A 6,234-nucleotide genomic window follows, 5' to 3' on the forward strand; every position below is an offset into this window, starting at 1 on the left:
CACACTTAATGAATGCTGATCTAAAACTTCCAGCTCGGGGTCTTCAATGTAAAATCAACTATATATGCTCTATGTTAGATAATCTTGTTACAAATGTTTCTTCTATATAATAGTAAAAGAAAAAGCAACAAGATTAAGATTGGTTTATACATCTGCTTCTCTACTGATCAAATTTTATCAATAAAGATTTATATAATTATAATCATATATCATGTAAACTAGGCATTTACTATACGGAATGAAAAGTTTTGAAAGGAATTGCACTGAATAGCATTAGATTATAGACTTTTTCATAATGAAGTTTAACAAATCCAAGAGTGAAAGAAACAAATTCATAAACTACCTCAGTCCATGTGCATTTTTAAATAATATGCAATAAAGCCAAATCTACCGGCCCAAATATTATGCCCAATAACTCAATGAAGCACTACAGAAGTTAAATTAAATGGATTGATGTACAGATGCTCTTTTTGTTAACTTTGTTATTCACTAACAGTTTTAATCAGTAAATTTGTAGGAGAATGAATTTTCAATGAGTATACTATTTCCCTGATGTGAATGAAAAAGAGTAATGTTTACTTAACCCATACAATATTTTTATTTAAAACACTTTAAATATTTATGAATCTTTAATAAAACTTGTTTTATTAAAATGTGGCACTATTTTTATGAAATATATATCCTTATAAATATTATTTGAAAAATGAAAGTTTTGAGAAGTTTCTCTAATTTCGAAGGATTTTCTAATACTAAAAATGATTAGCGGCAATATTTAACTAAATGGATTACCCATCTGGGATAGGAAGCAAAGGGATATATTGTGACTTGGAGACACATTAATTAATATTGGACTCACATAGAAATAGTTATCCTTGAGCTTGGCCCGGTACAGGAATTTACTTGAGGGTCAGTAATGAAGACAGGATAATTCTATTTAATAGTTCCTGCTGCTGACTGAGTTGGCACAATGATTTATTTCTCACTAATAAAAATGAGCTATTTCTATTAGATAATAATCCCATATCTAGGAATTTATTAATTCAGGAGGTTGAGGGCAGTCAAAAATCTGTAATCTGACTATATGACAATGAAGCCTCTTTAATTGGTAAAGTATGAATCTGGAATAAACAATAGGAAATAGAGCACTAAATCTTCAATTATTCCCAGCACATCACTCCTACATATATTTGGTGGTCCAAGCAAGATTTATGAGCATTCATAACTTTATTGTATTTGAATTATTAGTTTTACTCTGTTGGCCAGTAGTAGTTGGTTCTATTTTTTAAATATATATTTCATTTTCATAAAAGTAGTTCACAGTAGTTCATTACAGATAATATTCAAATACCAGTCCCACCACCGAGCACCTTGCCACCACAGTAAGAGTTAAGTGTGTGAGGATTGCTGTATTTCATTCTGGAGCCCTTTAAGCCCAAATATGAGAATACAAGCAAATATGTCAGAAACCAAACAAATGTGTGGTACTTTTGATAAATAAATGAGGTAGAGTATAAAAGGTGGTGCAGCAGAAAATATGGCCACACACTGAGAAAATTCTGTGGCGCTCTCATCCAGGAGCTTTAGTTTATAGTCTATGAGTTTTGGCCGTTGAGGGGATTACATGGTGCCGGGGGTGGTTTGTGGTTGTGATTGCCAAGCTACTGGAAAACTGGGGATCTGGGAGGAGGAGCTCCATTTCCTGATCCAAGTGGGCTTGGAGATCAGAATCATGGGTTCCCGTGTATTTGGGTTTTCTGGCAGTCCGCTCTCCAGTGAGGTTCAACCCTCTTGAGTGAGGCTCATCCTGTCTCGGGTGAGGTCATCCAAGCATGTGGAGAGTGGCCTTGAGCATGGCGGCGGTTGGGTTCTGGAGATTTTTGGCTGCTGGGGTTTTAAAGAGAGACAATAAGGTTGGCACTTGGGGCTCACTGACAGAGATTTTGAGGGATCTATGCTGTTTGAGGGATTTTACCCAGGCTTTCCACGTGCAGAGCATGCACTTTAGCCTTTTGAGCTAGTTCCCTGGTTCCAATCATGCCTAATTTTATAAGACAGGTGGTGAGTGAGGTTCCACTTATCTTCCTGGATGTAGAGCAGAACCAGAAATCATTATTTGTTTTGTTTTTTCTTGAAGCAAATTAGGTTAACTTAAATAAATTTACTTGAGAAGTGTGGGAAGAGAGAAAGCGAGAAATATGTGTACAAGGGAGAGCATAAAAATTAACTTCTAAACACTTATTGATGTGACTTTTTGATGATTGATATGTTTTCAACTTTTATTAATATAATAGGGGACAACAGTATATACCATTTTGGAGTTCCATATTCAGAGTCACATGTGGGATGTTTTTCCTGTCCTTTAAAGTAGTTCTTTAACTCTTTACACTCCTTGCAAAACTAATTTAAAGGTTACCAGTGCCATAAGTTCTTGTCTGTCAATGAAGGTCTGTATTATTCTTTCAAATATAAATTAAAAACAATCTGGTTAGAATATTCTTTATGAAATATTCTTTTTGGTGAGTTTTTGATCTATATCCTTCCATACTCTTCCGACTTGCAGAGCTTCACTTGATGAATCTACTATATATCTCATGAGCTTTCATTTGTATTAAGTTCCTTTTTTGATACTGCTTCTTTCACTATTCTTTCTCTATCTTTGGATTTTGTCATTTTGATTATTAGTTGGTGGTGACTTACATATATCATGAAAGAACTATGAAGGTAATTTATTTTAGTGGAAAATTCATCTCTCCACCTACCAAACCCCCACATCCACCCGTTAAAAGAAAAAAGGAAAAAAAAGACCCTCACTGTACCTTGGAGTTTTCCTAGTTTTCTAGTTTGGTCTACTTTTGCTGGGATCCATGAGTCCTCTTAATCTCAGTGCATGTATTCCTCAACTCTGAGAAATCCTTATCAATGATTTCTTTAACTATTGTTTCCTCATCACATATGCCTTGTTGTTCTCTTGAACTCATACCTAGTTCTCTGGTATGCTGTTCATTTCTTTTTTTTTTTGTCTGGAGCGATAGCACAGTGGTAGGGCGTTTGCCTTGCATGCAGCCAACATGGCCGACCCGAGTTTGATTCCTTCGCCCCTCTTGGAGAGCCCGGCAAGCTACCGAGAGTATCTTGCCCGCACGGCAGAGCCTGGCAAGCTCCCCCTGATGTATTCGATATGCCAGACACAGTAACAACAAAGTCTCCAATGGAGATGTTACTGGGCCCGCTCGAGCAAATCAATGAACAACGGGAGGGCCTTTACCTTTACCTTTACCTTTTCTTTTTTTTAATTTTCTTTTTGGGTCACACCCACAGTTGCACAGGGGTTACTCCTGGCTCATGCACTCAGGAATTATTCTTGACGGTGCTCCAGGAACCATATGGGATGCTGAAAAACGAACCCGAGTCAGCCGTACACAAGGCTCTACCTGATATGCTATCGCTCCAGCCCCTGCTGTTCATTTCTTTACAGATTATTTTGCAACATTTGCTCTTTCCTAGTGGTTTCCTGCTTCTCTTATCCTTGATCTTTTTCTCAGCTTCTGTTATTCTACCGTTCAGAACTTCCATTGAAATTTTTATATTATACCCACCATTGTTTTCATTCCTGTCGCTTCTAATTGCAGTTGTTTTCTCATTTTGACCCTTATATTATCTTGTGCTTTGCTGACTGCCCGTGCCTACCTTGCTTGGAGCTCACTGATTTTCTTCATCATAGTGGACTCTAAAGACATTGAGGATTTACCGAATTGGTTGTTGTTTTTGTCATAAGTTTTGCTCATTGAACTTGGAAGACTTCTGCATTTTTCTCCCATTGGTTTTCAAGTGTCCATATTATGTTGTAGTGATATCCCCTTTCTATGCTGTAATTATATCCGCTGGAAGATCCTGAGGGATTAAGCTGAGGCTTGCTTTCTTCTATGCCCATCCTCAACTAAAGACAGGAAGTGTAACTGTGAGCAGTGTGTAATTTGTTATCGGTCATGCAGCCACATGATTCAGAAACTGTGGTGTGGGCACTTGATATGGCATTGGTTGTGTGTGGAGGCTTCTGGTACCCACATGGTACAGGTGGGCTCTGCCTCCATTTCTGCTGTGGGTTGTGTGATCCCAGCAACACCTGCAGTGGTGAAACAGCAGGCAGAAGGTTCACTAGAATAATTTTATGTCTTCATGATTTTCATGATATTGGTGGATGAAATAGGTCCACAGAATGTGACATTTTGTAGGTAAACAACTTTTTTTTATGAACAGTGAGTATCTTGCTGCATGTGTCAAATGTATGAAATAGAGCTTTAATTGGTGGTAACTTACATTTATTGTGCAAAAATTACGAAGGCAATTTCTTCTTACCATATATCACCTCTGACTCCAATAATATTCTTTTAGTCACATATTGTTGGCTATTCATAATTTATATTATACTTACTGTTGTTATTATTATTATTTTTAATTAAGGTGCACCATTCCTGAAGGTACTGCAATACCAGATTGATGCATGGAATGGGTGGAGCAAGTTCCTATTCCAACTCTGTGCTCCCCAAATTCTTTTAATATATTGTTCTTGATAGAGAACATGTCAGATACTAAATGGGTAAGAACAGATACGACACTTGATCTTTGTCAAAGGCCAAGAAATGATTATATTTATTATTAGTAACACCATGTTTTATCAGATAGGAAACATGCAGCCATTTTACATTGAAATCGCCACTTAATATCAGTCATATGCCATTCCCTTTTGTAATAAATTGAAATTTTAAGAACTTAAATCATTGGCTCAGCTTCCTAAAGATAGAAAATGACAAAGCTTCAATTTGAGGTGAATTTCATCCAGATTCAAATAAAATGTCAAACTTAATTATGAATGAAGTAAGACAACAACTCAATGTTGTACATACATACACACACGTTCTGTGCACAATGACTTGTTCTTTAGAAAGCATCATTTTTGGAAAATAGATTGTCAATGCAATCTAAATTCTTTATTTTTATTTTTTCATTTACTATTTGTTAACAGTTTTGGTCCTAGTAGCCATTCTGAATTATTATTGAAGTTTTTCACTTATATGTATCATTAGTATTTATTATATGCTTTAAAATAGATTATTTAAATTACTTATTAAACAAACTCATCAATATAAACAGACAGGTTTTTATAAAACATAATCATATTTATAAAGTGTAAACTGCATTTAGTACAGTGGGTAGGGCATCTGCCTTGCACCCAGCCCATCCAGATTCGATTCCTCCACTCCTCTCAGAGATCCCGGCAAGCTACCGAGAGTGTTTTGCCCACACAGCAAAGCCTGGCAAGCTACCTGTGGCGTATTCAATATACCAAAAACAGTAACAACAAATTACACAATTTGTTGTGAGACATTACTGCTCCTGCTCGAGCAAATCGATGAACAACGGGAGGACAGTGCTACAGTGCTAAACTGTATTTACATTTTTATAAATCCTAATTTATATATTACTAAAAACAATTGATACTCATTTTTGCATCTTTGTTTATTTCCATAATATACAAATTTAATTCAGCTATATCAAATTAGTCTTAGTATATGACATTTTGGAAAATGTATTACTATGAAGAATATAAAAAGTTTAGTAAGAAGTGGTTTGCAATGGAGAAAGACGAATATAAGAGAAGGATTTTCCAGAATAAGAGTACTATTCTGAATGATACTATAATGATGTACATATCTGAAAACCATGGATAGTAGAACAAAATATGTAATATTATGTAAAAAAGGGACTTTTGATAATAATTATATATATATATATATCATTATTTGTCACTGCCACTGTCCTCCCGTTGTTCATCGATTTGCTCGAGAGGGGCCAGTAACTTTGTAAGACTTGTTACTGTGTTTGGCATATCCAATAGAATACATCATGGATAGCTTGCCAGGCTTTGCTGTGTGGGCGAGATACTCTTGATAGCTTGCCGGGCTCTCTGAGAGGGGCAGAGGAATCGAACCCACGTTGGCTGCATGCAAGGTAAGTGCCCTACCCACTGTGCTATTGCTCCAGCCCCACCATTCCTTTTTCTTTCCTCTTCTATGCTTTTCCTTTCTCTTCTTTGCTTTTTCTTTTTTGACCTCATTATCAGTGCTGGCTTATATTTTGTCTTTAATTCATCTCTGTGGTTCTCCCCCTGTATGACTCTGTTTCTTTTACTTGGTAATATGTTCTCTAGTTCCTTTCCACTTTATTTACATGGAA

General features: G+C 36.1%; 1 non-coding gene across 1 annotated transcript; it reads right to left on the reverse strand.

Moving 5' to 3' along the window:
- Nucleotides 1-4,456: 4,456 nt before the first annotated feature.
- LOC130017075 (U2 spliceosomal RNA) lies at nucleotides 4,457-4,645 on the reverse strand. Its single transcript, XR_008791328.1, has one exon. It is a non-coding gene; the product is annotated as a U2 spliceosomal RNA (small nuclear RNA).
- Nucleotides 4,646-6,234: the final 1,589 nt, after the last annotated feature.

This window comes from Sorex fumeus, unplaced genomic scaffold (assembly GCF_029834395.1).
Source record: "Sorex fumeus unplaced genomic scaffold, SorFum_2.1 ptg000171l, whole genome shotgun sequence".
Taxonomy (NCBI): domain Eukaryota; kingdom Metazoa; phylum Chordata; class Mammalia; order Eulipotyphla; family Soricidae; genus Sorex; species Sorex fumeus.